At 32.8% G+C, this 23938-nt stretch overlaps 1 non-coding gene across 3 annotated transcripts in view; it reads left to right on the top strand.

Moving 5' to 3' along the window:
• Positions 1-23938, top strand: part of LOC106620759 (uncharacterized) — a 40176-nt gene that overhangs the window by 5468 nt on the left and 10770 nt on the right. Inside the window, exons 1-2 of one of the 3 annotated variants that reach the window (XR_011395891.1) lie at positions 19767-19932; positions 19999-20502. The exons of 1 other annotated variant lie outside the window; for it this stretch is intronic. This is a non-coding gene — a transcript (uncharacterized protein). Of the gene's footprint in view, positions 1-19766; positions 20503-23938 lie in introns of those variants that run through there. One more of the 3 variants, XR_011395890.1, reaches the window with a different exon arrangement.

A 23938-nucleotide genomic window follows, 5' to 3' on the forward strand; every position in this document is an offset into this window, starting at 1 on the left:
AAAAATTCAATAGTAAATGGACTTTATTTTAAAATAATAATAAATAAAAATAACTTATGCTTATACTTAAATACATATTTACATATATATTTAATTCAAACAAAACAAAAGTAAAATATGTATTTATTTCAAGGAAAACTTAAGTTAGAATTCATCTGGTAATATAGTACATACTCATGTACATATATTCTTATTTTTAAGTGGTATTTATAATATTATTTTTTAAATCATTTTCTGCAACATTAATATTTAAAAACATTATTTGGTTGACGGATTCTTTATCGGAAGCAAGAAGTGTTCTTTTTTCTGAAAGTAAGTTACGCGCTACGGAAAATACCCTCTCGGAGGATGCACTACTTGCCGGAGTTGCTAATATTTTGCACGATACTTTGTAAAGAAGAGGAAATTCATCCTTATGCAATTCCCACCATTGTAAAATATTAAAACTAGTTGTAAAAGCTACGTCTAAACTCCGGTATCGATTAAATTCTCTTTCAACGCGTTGTGTTGGATTGCAAATTGACTGACATTTCACGAAATCGCTGAAAAGCTCATTACTTTCTGACTCTATTTGAGCTATATTTCTGTCATTATCTCCGTCTGATATATATCCTAACATCAAATTCATGCATTTATCTTTAATTTGGGTTTTTTCTTCTTCGCTAAATTGCAATAGTTGATTTGCAGGTGGAAACAAAAACAGCGCAATTTTATGGTAAATGTTTAAGTTATCCATAACAACTGATTCCAAATAGTTTGTTAAGCTTTCTTTTAATGTCTTTATAATTGTTGAGTTTGCTAAATTTACTGTACACTTTTTTTTCAGCTTATGTACATAAATAATTGATAAATGCAATGTCGGATGTTTATCACTTTCTAATTGCTTAGAAGCTTCTTCAAAAGATTTCAATAAGGGAAGAATTAGTTTTATATAACTTAGATTTATACAATCAAATCTCTGTATTTGATTACTTTCCTCTAAAATTTTAAAAATCTCCATCCAGTTATTTTCAATGGACTCGAATAAATAATAATGAGTGTTCCAACGGGTAGGTGAATAACTTTTTAAGGTTCTTGGTAGAAAAGAGTTTTTGCCGGATTTTTTAATATATTTAACTAGTTCTGAGCACAAACGGCCTAAATTTAATATTTCAGGTATACTTTGCATGGATTTTTGCAATACATTGTTAATCAAATGATTTATGCATTTAATGTGGTTGTAAGTGCGAAAAGCTGCAAGCATGTTTGAACCTCTATCTGTTACAATAAAGGTATTTCTGGATAACTCGCAGTTGAATTCTTGTAGCAATGCCTTTACTTTTCGTAAAATGTTGTCATCTAAAAATATTATTATAAATGTAATGCATTTGCTGAAGCGCCGTTTAGATATGACTTTTGATATTTTGTGCTTCAAAAGGTAGTAAAAAAAGGAAATTTACTTACGTGTACATTTTTCTTCTTCCATAGATTTAAGTCCCAGCAAACGTTTTACCAAATTACCTTCCTTCACGAAGTGGATTGTAACAGCTATATACGTTTTTTTGAAAAAATTGTCTGTCCAAAGATCAGACGTAATTCCAAAACCAATATCTCTTATCGCACTTATTTCCAACTTAGTTTTTTCAAAATAAATTTCATATACTCTATTAATATTTCTTGATATAGTGGTCGGATGAGGGAGTAAATTATCAATATCAACATTAGAACCAAATTTTGTTCCAATACTTATTGAAAATTCTATTAATTCCTTAAGCCAACTATCCTCAACGATACTATAAGGTCTAGTATTTACTGCACACCATAGAGTAAAAATGCCTACCATCTTCCTTTTAGATTCTGGATCAACTTGAAATTTATCAACTGACGCTTGTGAAGAGCTTTCTAAAATGTAGCATTTATGTTTCACTAAATTCGAAGTACTCCTGTTGTTATATTTATAAACATTTAAACAACTTCTGCACGAAACTAAATTTGGAATTGCCTCATGCTCTTCATTTTTAATAATTCCAAAGGTATTCCATACTTTGCTCTTTCCTCGTTTAATGTCAATTTTGTATGTTCCGTTTTGCAGTTTTTTTTTTTACCATAGCATTGTTATTAACAAAAGTGTTTTCATCAGTTGACATATTACTATTTACATTTAAATTAGCCATTATTATTTTTTAATATTCTTTTTTATTACAAAACACCCGCAATACAATATTTATATTAAAACAATCAAATTATCCCACTACTGTGCTTGAAAAAAAACTCTTCAATAAAACCAGAAACGGAAACTCGAAATAAAGGAATAGAAATTAAGAAAACCCGTAATATTTTTGTTTTTTAAACACTTGCCAATCTATGCACAATCGTCGCAATATCCTCTTCTTGCATTCAAAGCTGCGCTTGACATAGAGTACTCTCAAGTACTCGCTTATATATAGTTGAAAAAGCGAAACTAAAGAGTAATGAAACGAGAATAAAGAATGCTCCGCTACAAAAATGATAATACGCATTCCATTCGTGAAATATTTTACTCTCACTCATTCGCATGCTCTTATAGATAACATTTGCAAATATTGTACATGTTTTGAGAGTAAAGAGAATGATTCCAAAAACGAATACATTCGTGCAGCTGTTTAGTTCCTACAGTGAATTTTGGTTTTTCATTTTCGACTCATTTTAGGAGCGCTATTCGCTAGATGTTGAACAGTTTCGTCGACAGACCCATAAACCCACATCTCGTCACCAGCAATGATGCGTTTGATGAATGTAGCGTTCTCAGCTACGCGCTGTAGCAACTCTTTTACAAACTCTACTCGACGTCGCTTTTGCAAAAGAGTAAGATCAACTTTATGTTCGTGATAAAGTGGACTCCCGAAAACATTTTTGGAATATTTTCCACGATTCCATAGCTGTGATTCCAATAGAAAAAACAAACGATTCGATTTGTGCGCGCTGTTCAAATAGATCAGTCCGGTTAATATTTGATAATCTTGTATAAGCTGTTTTTTTGTCCGAAAAAAACTATTTTCTTTCATTAGTATCTATTGAGAACCCTTATCACTATCTATTATTTAGGTATAAATTCTCTAATTTTCTGCTGCTTCCATAAGCAAAGAGATGAAACAAATACTTTATAAAACTGCTACCGAACTCTTCTGGGCTGTAGCTAGGTGCTTCAAAGTTTCAGTGCATTGAAGAAATCTTTTGGTTCTTGTAGGTGGATTAGCAGAAAGCATTACCCAATAGTGAAATCATGCAATGCTTTTGATTTAACAATTATTAACAATATACTAATCCGGTGTTCAACGCTACGAGTTGTTATGACTATGATACGTAGTCAGAAAAGTTTTAGATTGCAAGTTAATCAAAGCAATGGAGATACCAAACATACCAATCAATTTCACTTCCCGCTTAATCTTCTTACATAAATTTTTACTTTAAACCGGCGTCGAAATCCTCAATCCAACTTACACACCTGAACATCTTCTATTTTTATTGCCAACACTGTCGCGCCAAAGTAATTTAATCGTTGTGCAGTTACAAATACTTAAAACGCGACAACAACAATAGCAATAAAGCACTGCAAACTTGTAATGTCACTGAAATTCAGCGCAAGGACGTTTATTGCACTTACAGTATAAGTGACGGCTAGCAAATGCAACGAGCAAGAACAAAGGAAAAACAAATACAACAAAGAAGGGTGCCACAGCCGAAGCCAATAACAACATTGGCGAACGAAAGCAATAAAAGCCAATAACAAATAATGCCACAAAGGCTAAAATGCAATTACCTCTGTATGTGCGAATGCCATTATGTGTGTGGTTTGCTACCAAACTGGCTTGGGCGCCTTGCGGTATGCAACATATGACGCAAAAAAATAAAAGTACAGCTGAAAATTCCGATACTTCTTTATGTGTGAATGTATGGATGTATCTAGGTCGTAATGTTCGCTAAATGTTGTACATTTTTTGGCAATAAATATTCGGCTACACCAAAAAAGGCTTTAATTGCTTTTATGACTCAGCTGTTCGATTTAAGCGTTGTAAGAGCTGTTACAAAAAATTTAAAGCATAAAAAGACGCGAGAAAAGTATAAAAAAATGTTTGCAGTTTAAGCTACCCAAACTCTGCTTCGAGGAATTTTTCCCCTTATTTTAAGTTATATTTTTTTAAGTATAAATTTGTTGAGCTCATGGAGCCGTATTTGCTAGAGTTGAACCAAATAAAATATAAGTCTAATATGGGTAGGTTTAAAAAAAACCTCTATTGGATATTTTATTGGTCGAATTTAGAAGAGAACACACTTTTGCTTTACCTACTCATGATAAAAACAACAAAATGCAATAAAAAATATTTTTTTTATTTTCTGATTTTTTTTTGTTTGTTTTCTACTCGTAAAATCTCAACAATCTCAAACCTCAGCTAAAGCCGACGTAATCGTAAGCTGTCAGTGAATGCCGCCTCAGTCTACTAAAGCAATTTAAGGTCTTTAGCGCAATGAATATTGGATCATTGGGTGGTGGGCAAATGAAAAATGCATTGAGGTTGTAATTGCTGACATTATAGCTGTAAATTAAACGAGCATTAGCACAGTTGCCTGTTACGATAGTGGCGATTGTAATTTGCATATTCGCAGACATACATACAATCTTTAATACATACAAACACACAACGTATTTATTTATAAACTCAAACAATTTAGAGAGCATTATTTATACCCTGAACAGGGTATACGAAGTTTGCTCCAAACATCCACAAAGGAATGTGGTAGAGTCTATTAAGTTCATATGTATTTATGTACATTTATGTACTAGTCCCTCAGTTTTTGAAATATCGTTCAGAAATTTTGCAGACTTCCTTTCTCACCCAAGAAGCTGCTGATAGTTTCCATATAAACTTACCGATTCCACTCAAGTTTTTGTATGGAAAACTCGTTTATTTGACAAGTTATCATAACGAAATTTGACATGCATTATTGTCGAAGGCAGCAATACAATCTTCGACGAAATTGTTCAGCTCGGACCACTATAGCATATAGTTGCCATACAAACTGCCTGTTAAAAATCAAGCTAAAGATCTTTTTATATATATATTTGTTATAAGAAATGCACTTGTATAGGGTATTACAGCTTTGTGCAGTCGAAGTTAATGTTTTTTCTTGTTCTATTCTAGGTTTACTTGTTTGATATTGTCCAGGTTTAAGCTCTGAGTGTCTTACAAAGTTTTACATATCAACATATACCATATACTTATACGTCACATCGTAGAATAGCTTTTGTAAGCGCTTACAATTCGATTGCCTATTTTAGATCAATCCATTCGCCGCTTGTAAGCCTACACACACATGCACACATATGCCTGCATAGGCGCAATTGTCAGATGTGCAGCCTGTCTGTCTGCCGGCTTGTTGTAGCGCCGTATAAGTAGGTATGACAATGTCGGGCGACCGCGTTGTGGAATCCGTGCAATTTGCGTGATTTATCGAACGCTCAGCGAGGCGATTCTGACACAACCGCAACGCTGCGCCGCCGGCCAGGTTTATTGACCTCGCGCATGAGAAACATAGCAAATGGGAGAGTGCTTTACCATTTGATTTTTGCTGCCATTTGCTAATATGAAAAGTGAATGCGGATAAGTAATTTGCATATTAACGAGTGGTGTTACATGCACACGAGTGCGATTGAGTGTGGCTGAGTAAGAGAGAGTTCATTACTTTTTAATTTGATTTGGATTTTTTTTATTGTAATTGTTGTATTATTGATAGCCGATTTGTTTGCAAATATATATGCAAATGCCATAAATGATTTTTGATTCTTGGTTGTTTTGTGTCTGGCGATTGCTTTTTTTTTTGGTAAACTCAACATTTTGTGATGAGAGTTTAATGATGATTGATTAGAAATGTAAATCTTTCGTTCGTTTGTTTTTTTGAAAATAATGCAAAGAATCAAAAAGTTAGTTTATGCCGAAAACTCGAGTTTAAGGTTTTATGCTTATAACAACGGGCGAGTGTTCTGGAGAGCGTATTATACATTCTGCCAATTTGCTATCTATGCTGATTAACTATGAACTAACAACACTGCGAGATATTGTAATTATTTAACAGCCTTCTAAGATTTTTTGCAAAATAAAAAAAGAGTTGTATCTGTGTTGTAGGTATTTTTTATTGTTGAACACTATGGTAAATAGCCAATAAACTCGAGTTTGAGCTGCCAGAAAGAATAGCTGGTTAGTGATTTGAATAAAATTTCACACAGTTTTTTGTTTCCTTAAGTGGGAAGCATTTTCTGGCAGCTAAAGTGGAGTCCTTTCTCCTGTAATGAGAATATGAATGAGATGTTTCTTGAAACAAGCTGTATATTGAAGATCCTCAAACCAACTAGAGGGTATTATTGGTTAAAAGAGTTTCAAGTAAACTCGGAAAGGACCTAGAAGCGACTTTAAAAACCTTTGAGGTAAAGAACCGCTAGGATTTGCTTTCAATTTCTATTGCCAATTGTATTTCTTCCTTCAACTTCCAGTTGCTCAGTCATATCTGAAATATTTTGAGATTATATACCTTTTTTCTCCATTTTTGAATATACATTATAAAGATCTCCATAATTATTTGTATTTGAAATATGCTGCTTATATTTGTAATTCTAAGAATTGAGCAAAAATGTTTGGTAACTCTCTTTAGAACACGGAACAAACTAAGCCTCTATATGCTATAGTGGTCTTGTCGGAACAATATATTCGGAGATTATCCATGCCAAACTGCTTGAAGATATCTTGATTGTTCAGTTTGTATGGCTGCTATATGATATAGTGATCCGATCTCGACGATTCCAACAAATAAACAGCTGTTTGGAGAGAGAAAAGAACGTGCTTAATATTCCAGATTGATATCTCAAAACCTACGTATATCCCTGTTCTAGTAATAATAATAATAAAATTTAATTCGCTACTTTTCGCAATCAGCACACATCCGTGCAACGAATTCAATAGAATCAGTAAAATTTTCTTAAAAAGGAAATCCATTTCATCTTGAAAACCTTGACATAACTAACAAGGACACAAACATTATTCTTAGTGTCAGATGCTTTCTTTGTTGCCAAAAACAAAACTTTTTAAATTGCTTTGTACAACGGTGAACTACAATATTTTGTAAAGCTTTCCTGTCTTCTCAGCAATAAGACTCAAAATGATAAAATTTCAACTTGCAATACAAAAGTAAATATATATATGTACTTATGCCTGTGTAATCCTTGAAAAAGCCGACAATATTGCAAACGTAAAGATTTTCATTTTTCTTGCTCTTCTTCTTTCCTGTTGCTGCCGGTGGGACCATTCGGCCACCGCCATTGAAAGCCGCAATTTCGCTTGAAATATTTTCGCCTACGCAAAACGAACAACAAAGAACAGTTTGCAATGCAATGTACGTCACTCGCCTAAGTGCACTGGAATGCAACAAAGTCTGAAGAGAAGTGAGTGGATTTGTATCTGTCTCTATCCGAAGGAGATTTCGACGCCATGTCAAAATGTCTGTGTGGTAGCTGATGCGTTTGATATGTCGGGAATATAAAATGGAAAAATACAAATGAGATGTTATTATACTTAAGTATAATTCCAGAGTAAATAAATTAAATAAATACGAACATATGCACATAAGACTTCAGTCATTGACATTCAACGAGTCGGTTTCATCTACAAAGACCGTGGGTTGATGTTGGAAGTACCGCATTACTCGTATTTTTATTGTATTGTTTATGTGATAAAGTATACTCCACAAAACACTTGTGCAACATTTGCAATGATTTCGTAGCCGTAATTCTATTGGAGACACAAAATTTCATACAAACTCATTGTTAAATTTTTTTTCATGCTACAAATCGCCAGACAAACCTTTCTCGTTGTAGGCAAAGTACTGCCGAACACACACACTAATTGACGTATGGAGAAAGGGGTTGTGTCAATTTAAAAACAAAATTTTTATCGATTCGATTGCGCGAGCAGATTATGTGGACCAGTTTGGGTAAAATTTTAACAGCTGGAATGACAAGGTGAGTCGGTCGATTGTGAGCTTACGCTGCACGCAATTAGCTTCAGAGCCTTTGTCTTGCGAAAATTTTATGAACAACATGTCTTACCTTTGATATCCTCAGCGTGTTAGATTTCTGGATCAACCTCTATTTTACCGGTAACCAGAATCATTTTATAAGTTTTAAGACCTAGATCGCCTAGCTTGCAGCAACTACAATTCTTGATTTCATATAACAGGTCGTCTACTTATTATTAGATTAAGACTCTAGTATCGTACAACAACAACTTTCACCTCATTTGACTGTGAAGAAATAATTGCAACTTAAAATAATACAAGTCCTTCCACATACATGTGGTCTTCGATTCATCTGCTGGTCATGTGAATCTACGCGTATACAGTCGGTTCAACCAGGCAATGCACTCTATTCATGCCAAGGCTATAGCTTTCGCTGCAAAAACTTGCACGAACTTGCTCTGTAAGTATGTATATAAGTGTGTGTAGGTATGGCAAATATGCACACTCATTGATTTTTATACATTTTGCGAACTTTTTACTGGGTAAAATTCGAAGCGTGCAGACGCGTTGCAAAGTCTACCTACAGTCTTCTCCATCCTGCCACATGTCAAAAGTTTATGCTCATTTACATTTACAGCAACAAAAAAATGCTGCAAGGACGTCAAAAATAAGCAATTTCATTTGTTGGCGTGTCAAAAACGCAAAGAAAAACCAAAAAAGGCAAAAAGCAACAACTTTCTGTCCACATTAAAGCTGCTCTACTCATAATTTGGCCTCAACTTAAAGCGGTTCGCGGCGGTAACATGACTTTTATCAACATGACATAGCATGTGGCTTTTCTCACCCCCTCCCTTGTTGCATTAGCCCAGTTGATGGCATGCCGCATATCACGTATGCTGCTTTAGCTGTTGCCACGAGGACACTGAGTGCTTTGACGAGTATGTGCTCTTGCCGCTACCTTACCGCCCATTGCAGGCGAATGCCAACGCACCGTTATAAAAACGCATAGCCGCCCCCCACTTCACACATATCGAGCGCTTTACGTTACACCTTACCCTACCACAAGAAAATTATTGCGCAGCACGCAGGAAATATATATTTGACGAAATGTGCGCTTCATGTGGAAATCGATAAAATGGCGCATGCGCGGAAATGCGAGCCGAACAATGCACGTAGCTTTACACTGTCGATTTTTGGCGCCATTCACGAATTAACGCATCGAGAGCGACAAAACCGCTCTCACGTATCTTTCTCCCTTACATATTTTTAAATATGCGGTTGCATTTGCTCTCTGTCGCAGCTGTTAGCCTTGCAGCATCCTTGTCGGCGCTGAGTTTGTAATAATTTATGTTATTTATGCATAAACATGTCTGTATGTGCTCGCCACTCTATTTCCTAAATACTCCATAAATTTCTCGCAGCTGAGTTGCTTTACACCACATTCACACCCATTTCGTTCTTATTGTTGTTGTTGTCCTACAAATTTATTCCTTTGTCATTTTCATTTCAACTTTTATTATCTCTTACATTTGGCTTTAGGCGACAGCTCAGCATAGAAAGCAAGCAAAAAATCAATTTGACCTCAATTTTAAAAACATTAGACGACGCTGGCTGCGTTTTTATTGGCTTTCGTCCCTTTATGGGCGGCACGCGTTCTACCTTCTTTTTTCCTAATGGTTTACGAACTTTTTCAATGTTGATAACGGTTGATGTGTTCTGATACTAGCGAAGCTAAAGCACATATTTCAATCATTATGCTGAGAATGAGAAATGATGGTGTGCTAATTGAAGTACTAAGCCGGAATAATTGAAAGAGGAAAATAAAGCTCCAGCTTGCCTAGACATCCAATGTAATATAATAAAACACGTGCTAACTATACATACATATCTACCATAGTTAACTAATACAACACTTGACATATCGAAAAGAATTCCACTGCTTCTAGTCCGGGTCAAAATTGATCATATGGTATAAGCAAAAATTAAATCCAACCTATCCTCGATTCTAGAAACTGTAGTGTTTTATCTTTATAGAGGAGTTATAAGTACTTTTTGTAAATTTATCAATCCGCATGTAATCAACATCAACGCGGTCCGAGAATGAATTCGGAAGGGGGTATTTACTCAACATACATTCGATGGCCATAGATATTTCTTCCAGAAAGAAACTTCAAATTCTTCATCGCAAAGTAATACCAAATCTTAAGAATACCTCTTCTAAGATGACCAAGTTATAATATCACAAATTTTGCGACAGGTTTGTAGACCAAATATTCCCGCACTATTTATTAAATATGATTAATTACCGGATGATAGTATATAGTAAAAGAGTTCGGCAAACCCTGCATTAGAGAAATTATAGCCCAAGATTCAGATCTAGTGCCTTCTAATCAATGTTTGTATTAAAAAATGTTAATAAAGTTTGTCAACTTAAACTCTCTTTCATTCTCTTACTCTCGCTAACCTTCCGCCTTTCGTGCTCGCCACATAATCAACTAACCTCATTTGCCGCACTTAGGTGCGCGCACTTGGGATTCTTAAGCCTCATCATAAGCCAGCAAATACTTTGTGGATGATAATTCTAATGAACACAGGTAAAGTTCAAGTGCTCATCCCACTCAAAATTCTGAAAATTGCGCTCGCTAATTAATAAGTACTGTCTGATATTAAATTACAATTGTCTACCTAACGTTTACCCCTCAGCGCTAGGTAAATTTGATTAAATGTCGCGCAGCAACAACAAATATGAAATTACAGATTCTACGTTGTATGTTTGTATGTGTGTGTATGTGTAATGCATCTAGTATTCATGGCTCATATTGATATTTTTCATAGCCATGCTAAATATTTACATTCGCAATTGTTGTTGCTATTGCCGAAGCGAGTGAAAGGTGCGAAAAAGTTGGCTGCGCCGCCAGCCAATCGGCCACCCTGCTATGCGTGTTGGTGTGTAGGCGGAAGTTCAACAAGCGTCGTAAAAAAGTTTGCGAAAAATAAAAGAAGAAAAGTAAACAAAAAAATATTTGCGTCGTAAATTTTCTTCTGCGTTACATACTTTCTGTTCCTTCCTGTATTTGTACTCTCGTCCTTTTATTTTATTTTTTGTACATATTAGCTAAATAATCATCCATTGTTGGTGTGTGGGTGTTTGCATTTTTATTTGTATATATTAATTAGTATAAGTACAGGGTCATTTAAGATTATCAAATTTGATATAATAATTTTTATGCATGTGTATGTGTACGCTTGTTTATATTTCGACTGGTATACGTGAATTTCTAAATGTTGTCATTTGATTTTTGACAACTTGTGGCTGCTTCTTGCTTCTTGCTTTAATATTGTAAAATTGTATCGCACTTAAACTTGAACTTCTTCAACAGAAGGTACATTCTCTTTTTATTTTTTCTAGCCGAATTAATGTCTAGTTCTCTAAACACTAAAATTCTGATATTACCAAGAAATAACACCTGATGGAGATATCCAGAGCATGCCATACAATCTCTAGTGTTATTCTATCGTATAAGTATAAATGAAACAGTTCTCAAACTGCCGAAATGACGCATGAAAAAAAAAATCCGTAAAAAACCGAACCTGAACTTGTTCATATATGTACAAAAAGCGATTATATTTTGTTTGCCCTTATTTATTTAAAACATAACAATCACCAAGTTTGACAACTGTCATTCTTTAGACTTTCTAATATTCTCTCTCTCTCTTCAAAGTTTTGAATTTTCTATCAACTTTCAAGACTATTGCCTAAATGGTGTTTTCTATAGAGTCTATCGTATAAGTATAGAGGAAATAGTTCTCAAACGGTGGAGCATGAAAGAGTAGTTAGAACCTTTTCTATATTATCGTATATAATTTATAAACAACGATTACACATATTCAGCACTTATCTTTTCTAATGGATCGGTCAGAAAGCATGTCAGCTGTCGTTTCTGAGATTTTCTAGTATTCTCTCTCTCTGTTTATTTCGTGTCAACCTTCTAAACTATCACCATCTTATTGTGAATATACTGGTATATGTCATATCTTCATTATAGATCCTTTATGCTAGCGCACATCATGTCCCACTTGTCACGTATCATTTGTCAGTTGTCATAATATATGATTTGTTACTCAGCATATATAATTAGTTATTTATCGAAAAATAATTATTATATAAAAAATAGATAATTTATATATATATTGTATATAAATCTTCTTCATTTCATTCCATTTTGGTCCCCCTTAATCATCCAGAGATTAACAGCTGTGTCTGACGGAAACCTCAAAATAATTTCGTCATTTAATTGATCATATTAAGTATTGGAATTTCTTTAGGCAACCTTCGTCATTTGTCATTTATCAGTTACATCTTAAATGGTCTTATTAACGTATCTATTTTACCATAATTATTTATAGTTATCATTTATATAACATCATTTATAACATATCATTTGCTTTTAATTAGTTTTATCATTTGGTTTTTCATATGTAATAGGAGTATAAGTAAGATCCATTCCGAACTACGCATTACTGAGCTTAGCCATTTCCTTAAATGTGTTTTTTTTTTGTAATATTTATAACTTTGTTATTCGTCAGTAAATAATTAATTTATATTCTGCTAGCTATCCATATACACTTATCAGCTGTCATACGTGAAATATTTTGTTTTAAAACTGGAAAGTATATCAAATATTTGTATTATATTTCGGTAACTAGTCAGCTGTAACAAGCAGTCGATTTTATCGTTCATAAATAAAATAATAGCTGTTTTGCAAACGAATTTGCTAACACTGTTTCTATTTTTTTATTTTTTTTACCTTAAACACGTTTGATTGCGTTGGCATTTAACCCTTTGTTTTATTTACATAATAATTTGATACTAGAAGCCATGGAAATGAAAGTGGAAAACTTTTGCACTTTTGAAATGCTAATGAATGGTTAAAAGTAAGCAGTTAGCAGTTGACAGCTGACAGTTGGCAGTTGCCAGTTCGTAGCTTTGACAGCTGTAAATGACGTAATCGATTAAAATTTTGAATTGATGGACTTTTGACGTAGAGGAAGTGGAAAATTGAAAGTGTTTTTAGATCACATTGAAATATTAGTTTAGATTGATCTTTTTTATAAGCTATTAGTTAGGCAACGCAATACAAGCTGTTACATTATTTCGAAATTAAAGGTCATTTGGGCTACTCAGGTCATATAGCCTATATTTTTGGTGTAAGTGGTTGTGTAATTTATTTATTTTTAAATTTATTAACACAATTTATACAAATTTTAACAAAATTAAATTCATTTCATTTCGGCAGCGAATTTCAATTAAAATTTTAGCTATTAATGAAAATGTGCAAATATAAAATTATATACTCCGCCCTATTTGGTGACTCAGCCTCTGAGGCTATATAGTAAATATTTACGTAATATTTATTTGTGTATTTTATAAAAATAGTTTCGCTTCGATGAAAGCAAAAATGAAATCTGATTACTAAGCAATTTTCATTTATATAATTGAGGAGTGTGCAAAAATTACATTTTTTGGCTAAACGCCAAAGGCAATTTGTAAATGATGTAAACATATTGTGTAGGAAAATAGCCCAACTGTGAGTTTGTCCTATGAAACAGACAGGCGTATAAACGGTAATTTGTTAGAGGAGAAGTATGCAGCCACAAATTAGGGTGAGACCAAAGAAATTTATAAAATTTATGAATAAGCTAGAAATTAATAGCTTGCATTAAAATTAAAAATTCTCATATACTTTTAATTTGATAGCAATATAATAATTTGAAATTATGTTGCCATGGGCAAGCCTTTCCAAAAATATTATCAATAAAAAATTTTCTTAAATTTTTTTCTTATATTCTTATTGCAATATTTGATTTATTTTTCCCTTTTTTTTGGCAAAAAAAATTTAATACAGGTGGCAACCCTCCTCTAAAATGTTTAAAATTTTAACATTCTTAATTAGAACTGCTTAGATTGATTACGAAATATTTAACATTTATCTACCTTTTAATTTTACTTTAAGTTTCAAACGCGTGGCAACTTATAACGTTTCAATATTTTAAGCAATTCCGATATTACATCAAAAAATCTAAAAAGATATATCTATAAATAATTATTTAATTTTTAAAAATTTGACCAAACCTTGTTCAATTTTTATTTACAAAAAATAATTCCAGAACGCGCAGCATAAAAATACAATATATATAATATAAGTATAATTACAGGAAGCATGCTAATATTGAAATTTTAAACCGCAAACCACCAAAGGTATTTAAAAAATTTAATGCGTCAGCTTGATATTGAATAAAAAATGAATGAAACGTAATCTGAATATGTCAACACATACAAATCAACCACAATAAAACTTTTTATTAAATATTGCGTTTGAATTTGCAAAACTTTTTGTAGTACGCTGCGCTTTGATTGATCCATTTGCAATTTGTTTTCAATTCATGCGGGCGCATATATTTGATTTTATTGGCATTTAAACGCGCAGGCTGACCGGTGATTTACGGCTTTTGCATGAAATGCTTTCTGAATGCATAATATGTGGGAAGAATGCATCAAATGTATTTTATTTGCACAATGTATGCCTCTATTGATAAGTTAATGCAGCCAAATTCATGATGAATTGCCGTTCTTCACCTAAAAAAAATAATGTTTTTAGTAATTGCATTAAGAATATAAAAAACGTCACATAAAACGGTAATGAGCGCATTTAATAACGGTCGTAGGAAAACTTACAGGTTAGAAACGGATACTATAGTTTGCTTGCACTAAGCTCGGAATGGTTTTCAGCAGTTGATACCTAGGGATTAGTAATAAGAGCCGAAATTTTTTCTATATCTATATCTTATCTAGTATATCTATATCTTTAAAACAAGAAATAAATATTCAATTACCAATACTGCCTTTCTGAACAACAAAGATAGCAAGCACGTATATATAAATTTGCTGGTTTTGAAATCGCTTTTTGTCTTCGAACAGCTGCAGGTGAAAGACAAAAAGCCAGCGATTATAAGAATAGCATCGCATTGCAAAACAAATGACGTCATAGTGCTGATTACGGCGCGTTGAAGCGATTGAAGAGGTAAGGGTAGGTCAGTTGTTTGTTCAGTTGCCTGCAGATGGCTGCAATTGTCATGGAAGAGTGTATTATAAATAATTTTTTAAGATGTGCTAAAAGCAGCAAATATTTAAAGTAGAAAAAAATGTGTGTGTAAACATAAATTTGCTGCAGCTAAATTGTCTGCTTTTACGATATTTCCCACGAAAGCAATTATTTCTAAATTTGTATATTTTTCAACGCACATTTATAATTTTCTTTTTTTGTGTTCATTCTTAGTTATATATGTATATGTATGTATGTGTATCACACACATTTTGCCTTAAGCAGCTGATTTCATTCGCTTTGTGCTTTGTAAAGCAAATATACACTTGGGTACATACTGTATATATGCATTAGTATAAATAGTATATATGTACATATGTACATAAGTAAATAAATACGTGAATTTTTGGCCCAATTTTTGTTTATACAGAACTGTTGCTTATTTGCTAAAGCTTGTTGTTGCTATACAATCTTTGGAGGTGTGTCGTATGCAATTCTATAATTCCTCTGCTGATAGTTGTTTTTGTTTTTACCATATGATACGTTGCTATGCCTCATTAGTCAAATTTTATTTTGGCTTCTTTTTCATTATATAAGGAAAATACTTTTTGTGCACGTCAGCTTTGGCTGCCATGGTGAAATAGATTGCCTGGTCTATAATACTTACACAAAAATAAAAGTATATTTTTATATATGAGTATCAAACACAAAACAAAAAAAAAGCGTCTTTATTGCTTTGCTACTTTGTTCAATTATTTGTTGCCCACGCCGGTGCTGGAAATTGCTGTCGATTAGTGGCTATATTTCTTTGGAAAATATGCTTAATAATCTACCTACTGTGCTTTAGGGTGCTTATAGACTGAATTATATTGTGCTAGGTCATTGTTTTTGAATGATATATGAAATTTATGAGTTGAATTAAAAAAAAAATTGAATTGTTGTTAATATCATAAATAGACCAGGGACGTAGGATGAAAAGAAAGGGAATGTAAGTAAAATGAAAAAAAATTACCATTACAGGTGTTATAATGTCATGAAGTGGAACGGCTTTATCTCGATTTCCTCAAAAAACTACAAGTCCTATGGAAAAAAGTTGATTAACAAAGTTGTAACTAATAAAAGGATCTACAATTTTTTTTATTGACACTTAGTTTTACATAACCTCTAGTTTTTATCTTTTTCAAACGATTTTATTGTTTCAAGAAATTTCGACTAAACTAACTTTTTCATCTTATTTTGACTTAACAGCGGTAAAAAGCCAAGTTTTCATCGAAAACATTTCACCTTTATATATCTGTTGACTAACAAATCGGTGGGCTTTTTCTACATATACATTACCTTGGTAGGGTTAAACAATAAAGAAAGGTTTATAAATATGCATAATCAATGCAAAAGTACGTATGAAAAAACGGTATTTTTCGAAAGTTTGGATTTCTAACAATACTCTTAACTTTAATAATAAAATATCTTTTTTTTTTTGGAATATTCAATGTCTTGTCAAATAAATGACTCCTTTAATAACATTCAGACTGTGGTGAAAATAAGGCAATTTATATTCAAGGCCACACTGAATCGTAAGCAGAAATACCGTTAAAATGACTAAATTGCAATATGATTATATGCACAAAATATTTGCATACAACCACCCTATTTGTGGCTAGGCATTCTTTTTCACACGTCATCCAGCAACACATAAAATTTGCGATGGCAGCAAAGTGCGGGAATGTAGGTAGTAAAACAATAAACTAGAGAAACGGCCATTATTTACATATCGACGCGCATCGCATAACCTCATTGAAGCTATCTACTCGTATGTGTGTGCACACTTGTCAATTTAATTCATAATATTCGCCATTCGCCAAAGGCGCAAAGCGTAGCAAATTCAAAAGAAGTATGGAAAGTTGAAAACAATTTCATAGAAATTGAGTTAATTTCACGACACTTTAAATTCTAGACAAGCTTTTATATTATTAAAAAAAATTTTTTGCCCTCCAAGAAGTTGTTCGACTATTATGCCTGTTTGTGTGTGTGTATTACATAAAATTTTGAAATTTTGAGTAAGTATTTAATGTTTATTGCATTTAATTATTCTTAAAATGCAATTTTTGCTTAGTTTTCCATGAAAACTTTTTCATATAGTACTTAAGTGTTATGTGTATAGTATATACAAATATAAATTTTATTTTTCTTCTTATCATTGGTTTTTATACGAGCGCAGTATGCAAATTGCAGCGGTTTTATGAGTGCAGTAGTTGTGTTCAATGAAAATTCATTAGGTGGGTGTTCTAGACAATGTTGCTGTTGTTGTTTGCGCGCTTTTCCTGCTATTGTACGCCCAGGAGACTGGCACGCCTGTGCATATTTAGCCGGTGCTGTATAATTTTTTTATTTAGATGCGTCGATATGTATGTGTACATACATTGTTGCAAAGAGAAAAATAAAAAAAATAAAATATATATACCTATATATATGTTTATAATTTATATATGTTTATAGCAGATACCATAGCAGTACTCGCCGCTGCCAGGGAATATGGCGGTGACTAACAAGAACAACCCAATATATGCGCCCACACAACCTGTGCGTGCATTTTTATTATATTCTATCAACATGTTGCTACAGAGTATAATAGTTTTGTTCACCTAACGGTTGTTTGTATCACATAAAACTAATCGAGATATATATGGAGTTATACATATGTGAATGATCAGGATGAAGAGACGAGTTGAAATGACTGTCTGTCCGTCAAGCAGAAACTTGAGTAAATATGGAGATATCGTAACGAAACTTTGTACATGTATTCCTTGGCCAAAAAGAGAGAACGAGTTGGTAGATGAGTGTAATCGGACCACTGTCACGCCCAAAAAACGCCATTAAACGAAAACCTATAAAGTGCCATAACTAAGCATGAACTAAGGATATAAACCTGTAATTTGGCGCAGGGCATCGCAGTAGCAAGGGGCACTTTTATGCTTTGAAATAATTGGCGTAGGACCGCCCTCTAAAAGATTTAATGTACATATCTCCTAAGCCATTCAAGCGTCAGAAACATAAAATTTTACAACCGAGATAGGAGAAGGCTTTATAGAAGCCGCTGTCAAAATTTCACGATGGGCGTGACACCGCTCACATTTCGATGAAAACGCATATACCGAGACCTGCTACTACAACCACATTTTCTTCTCATATAAATTTTAAATTCCATCAGATTCTTTTACTTTCCAGTATACAAATCAAGCACCAATGAATTTATCGGGTTAAAACTCTGCACGTATACTGATTTTGTAGTGTGCCAGCTTAAGACCTAAAAATTTTTCAAATCGAACCAAAAACCCCAGTTCCTATTGCGAACTTTTTATTAAAAAAATACCTAAATCTCTTAGTAATATTATGTAAACTCAGAGAGAATCCTTATCTGATAACAATATGTCCGCGTGCCAAAAATGGCTTGAATCGGTTCAATAACTCCCTTAGTCCCCATATACATACCTAATAGAAAAATGTTTGAACTTCCAGCTGACTTTAAACCGCAAATATCGGTCAATATATGAGTTATCTTCATGACATTGAACTAGCGTCTTTTTGTAATAACAGTATATATAATGTGTATATAAATAATTGACAAGGTTTCTAAAAAATTATGTGGTTTAGCGATGAATGTGAATGGAATTGGTTTAGACTTTGGTCCAAACCTCATATCTTGACGTTTTGCACATCAGCTCAATATATTTAATTTCCTTTTCGGTTAAGTTTATATCAGATATATCTTATTTAAGGATGATTTTAATAAAATTTTCGCTGACGGGAAGTAAAAAATATAGTTATAAAACTAATTGAATCTATAACTAATTATATAAGTTTATAAGATACAAATTTCATTGTAATCCATTCACGATTTTGTCGAACAATATTTCCCCGGATTTGATCCTTGCTAGTGGCAAGAATATGAAATGTTCGGTTACACCCGAACTTAGCCTACTTGTTTTTAGGTGATACAATATTTCTTAAAATTTTTTTTTTTACTTAATTTTATTTTTTAAATTTTTTTTATATTGGTTTTACTTATAATTTTTTTTTTTATTTTTCACTGTTTTTTTTTTATCTTTAAAAATTTTGTTTTATAATTTTTTCATTATAATATTTTTTTATTTTTTAATTTTTTTGCTCTAATTCTCAAAATTATTTTATGCCTTTATGATGATCATTTGTATGCGCCGACACGCCAGGGCGTATGCGGCTGCATATTACTTGTATAAAAAAATGTTACTCATACGTCATGTGGCCTCAAGAGTAGTGTTCCAGAACCTTTATGTTGACATTAAATATATTAATATTGAATAATGCCACAAATGACGCTTTAACTTTTGCCACAATATTTTACGGTAATACACACACGTACAAACACACATGAATTTATACATTACACATATATTTATTTGTATTTTGCTGTACCTCCCCCACACCTACTTCACAAACTACTCGTACAATTGTAGTTGCATTCACACTTTCAAACGGATAGTCGTTCTTATTCTCTCTCCGCCCTTTTAATGCTCACGCTCTCTTCATTGACTTGTCTCAGTATCCTGACCTAACCTTCTAGCGTTGCATTTTAACCAGAAAATTACGTCGCAATTTCACGAAATGCATATAGAAATGAAGACCCGAAAGCCATCTTCGTTTCCTGTCCAACAAAATTTCGCCTTACTGTTGATTTTTTAAAATCGGCTGTTGTCCTTGCGTGGCAGTCAGTTCACAGGCAACGTTTCGAGTGTAAAGTACAGCGGACCATAAGTTCAACGAATAGTTGGTGAGCAATTAAAAGCACGCAAAGGACTAAAAAAACAAAAAAAAAAGTAAAATTCATTCATATCAGCAAAGTTGTTGTAGCTGCCACTATAATCACAACAGCGACAACAACAACTGCAAGAGCTTAAGCAGAGCAACAGACATTTCACTATCCACCTCTGATAGCTGTGCACTCAAAAAATTAGCAAAACATCAACAACAATAGTGCAGCACCGCCACATTCACTGTGCCGAGTCATTTCAAACCTCAAGTGGCTGGCCCAGCGCTTTCACCTCCGCAACCCCAGCCAACCTTCAGGCATCGGCTGCAACTATCAACGACACCAACAACAACAGAAACAGCAGCTGCTGCTGCAGCGCATTTCACAATTCGTTCTCAGTTGATGTTGGTCGCTTGTATGGCGCAGTTAGTGGCTATCCGACTTTTCCTCATTCTGACACAATCGCCGTTCGAGTGTCGGGCTAGTGCAAAGTGCGAAGTGCTTTTCAACGCTCGCCCAAGCACTTATTGAAGGCGCTAACGCTCTAATTTATTTGCGTTCTTGCGTGCTCTGTGTGCGTGCGTTTTGTAGGTGAGTAGCACTTGAATTTGCAATTAAAATTGTGTGAAGAAACAAAAAAAAAATAGTCTGTGCACTTTAAGTTTGTTCCTGTAATTAGTGAATTTTCACCGCTTTTTTTTGCTTAAATGAAAATTTTAGTTTTCACATTTCGGCTTCTCTACTTTTTCGTTGAAATTTTATTAATGAGTTCAAGCAAAACGTGAGGGTTTAATATGAATAATTTACTGTTATTCTTAGTACTAGAAGGATGTGGTAAAATGGCTCATAAAATTGTGCGTGCGAGCATACTCTATGTACAGGTAATAAAATATGTAGAACAATTTGATAGTCGGAAGAGAGGATTTGCAATTTATTTTGTTAAATGGTGAATATTTTTGTCAAATGAAAGTTTCAGCTTATTTAAATTCGTTTTTTTACTTAAGCTATATTTTGCTATACATTTTATGTAATGAGCTGTTATGATGACGTCATTTTAGCGTATGTCGAATTCCGTCGAATATATTCTTTTCACTTTTATAGTTTTACTTTTACTTTTTTTTATACTCTGAAAAGGGTATATTAAGTTTGCCACGCTGGTTGTAGCATCCAGAAGGAAACGTCGGAGACCCTGTAAAATATACATGGTAAATGACAAGTGTGACAAGCAGAGTCGATTTGGCCATGCCGGTCCGTTTGTCTGCATATATGCAAAGTAGTCCCTCAGTTTTTAAGATATCGATTTGAAATTTTGCAGACGTTCGTCACAAAGTATGTAAAACCCAGAAGGAAACGTCGGAGACCCTATAAGATATATACATAAATGATCAGCATGATAAGGCAACAATTCTCCGAAGAAATTGTTCAGATCAGATTATTATATCATATAGCTGCTATACAAATAGAACGATGGAAATCAAGTTTTTGCGACCGAAGTTAACGTTTTTTCTTATTGATTGCTAATATAATTGCTACACGTAAAAAAGTTGTAAGGAAATTTGCACCGCACAATAATGCACCTATTCACATTGTCCAGGGTTTAAAGTCTGGGATTGAAGGCAAAAACGTCGATTAAATGCACTTGTCGTCCTAATCCCCCGAAATCCATATACTTGTAATAAACAAGCTGTGGGAATAGTTGGTTTGCAAAGTTTTCGAGTCCGGCCGACAATATTCCACTCAATCGAAATTAGTTGAAGGTATTAAAAGTGCTTGGTCATTAATTTTCTTAAATTATATTGTAAAATTGTACGAATCGCTACCCAATCGTATCTATGAGATTATTATCATTATCAACAAAGCGGGAACGACTCATTATTAAAATAATATACAAATGTCAAAATTAGTTAATACATACGTTTAAAAACATGTACTTGGCGAAAAATGTCTAAAAATATTAAAGAAGCGATATGTGCTAACCTGATGACCTAATTTAAATCATTAATTTTTCTGTTGATTTCGGGTAAAAAATGTTAAAAAATATAGAAAAAACTAGTAAAACATAAATGTTGTTTTATTTAGTACAAAATTGATTCGTTAATAATCGGCAATAATTTTAAAATTATAGATTCTTTAGTTGTGATAGAAACTAACCAAAACTATTAACTTTGTAGGTGTGCTAACCTGATGAAGCGCAGTGTATATTGTGACAACACGAAATCTTCTTGGCTTTTTAAATTTTGCTGCGCAATAATTTTAAGTATTAAAGCATTTATTACAAATAATAAGTTATTTTATTCACTAATAGATAAAGAAAATATCCACAAGTCATTTTCAACCTTAACACTAGAGACATTCAGCAAAATTTGTTCACATTCCTAGTCCAGTCGACAATCTTTACAACAAAAATAAGATATTTTGCAAATATTTCAAAGTGATAATGCCCCACCCACAGTGCCTCGTAACCAAAGTGTATTTGTTTATCTATTGGAATACTTTTAAACGTAAAAACACTTGAACAACTTCTAAGCTATTTATAAGTTCCTGTTCTTACGTGCTTTTATGCAGATTTTCGTTTTATATCCACATTTTTCTATTTGTTTTGAACTATTTTCCCTTTGTGAATTGCATTATATTCCCTTCATAGCTTTAGTTGGAATGCCGTGCTATTACTTATGCCTTTGTCCCTTTTGCTGTACTCGCACTTTTCTTTATTCTATTTTGGTTTTACACACTCTCGTTCAAGGTTTTTGCACAGGTGACAAATGTATTAATTCAAACAAGTGCACTTGTCTTTCACCGACATGCATACGAATGCATTCAACTGTTAATATGTATGTACGAGTTATATAGTTTTCGCTTTGATCTTTGTAACATTCCTAAAAATATGCGCATAAATTCATACGTTGCAAAATCATTCACAATACAATGTAAATACAATACTTAAGTAGCCAATGAGTGGCAATAAGTGCTAACTACTCGCAAATGCTACATTTAAAAGATTAGAAAATATTTTTGTGAAATTTATTTAATTTTTTGTTTTGCCCAACCGAGCCTAAAGATGTTGAATTCATAAAATTAATATATTGGAAATGTAATTTTTTGACAAGTCTGGCAGAGCAACAGTTACATCTGATATAAGCAACGATGTTCACCCGGTCGTATGAGTAACCCATTTACTTACTAGCCTGTAGCTCGACTGAAATGAATTTAATTTTTTCGAAAATTACGTTAATAAGCATTTTACAACTATTTTAGAGGTTATTGATTATTAAACGTCGACAAACGATTTAATAAAAGTTGTTATAATAAATTATTTATGTATGTAATATTTCTTTAATTGTTATGTATATGTCGGTGGTAACCCTGATTATCCATTAACTTTGTTTTGTTACTAATAAAGAAAATATATACAAATACATACATATGTACAAAGTTAATTTATATTTTTTTCATCCATTTTTTTTTTTTTTTGAAATTTGAAAATATATACAATATATGGCAATACTATTGAAATATACAAGTATTTCTAAAACCAGTTTTTTTTTTGCAAATCTAATCCATTGCACACTAATAGCTTCTATTATTACTTAAAATATTTTAAATTTTGTTAATGTTTTCAGCAGGGTGGCAACTCTTTTCACAATTTTTTTGTTGTAGTTAACTTTCGTAATCACTCTTCGTTCACAAAAAGGATTGTTATATAGAAAATATATGCAAGCCAAATTTAAAATATTTAAAATTTTTTTAAGTTTTTCAAGGTGGCATCTCTACTCAGAAAATTATCTCTGTAATTAAATTTACTAATTAATTGTTGTTCAAAAAAGCATTGTTTAGCCGATTTTAAGATATAAATACTTTTAATGTTATTTACATATATAAGAGCTTCTAGCAACAAGTGAGATATATTAGTAGGTTAAAATAATACAACAACTTTATTACAACTTTTATAATTGGTTTACAATGTTAAAAAAATGTCTCCAACCAAGATTCATAGATACATACTCGTACTACTATACTATGAACTATA

This window comes from Bactrocera oleae, chromosome 4 (assembly GCF_042242935.1).
Source record: "Bactrocera oleae isolate idBacOlea1 chromosome 4, idBacOlea1, whole genome shotgun sequence".
NCBI classification, from domain to species: domain Eukaryota; kingdom Metazoa; phylum Arthropoda; class Insecta; order Diptera; family Tephritidae; genus Bactrocera; species Bactrocera oleae.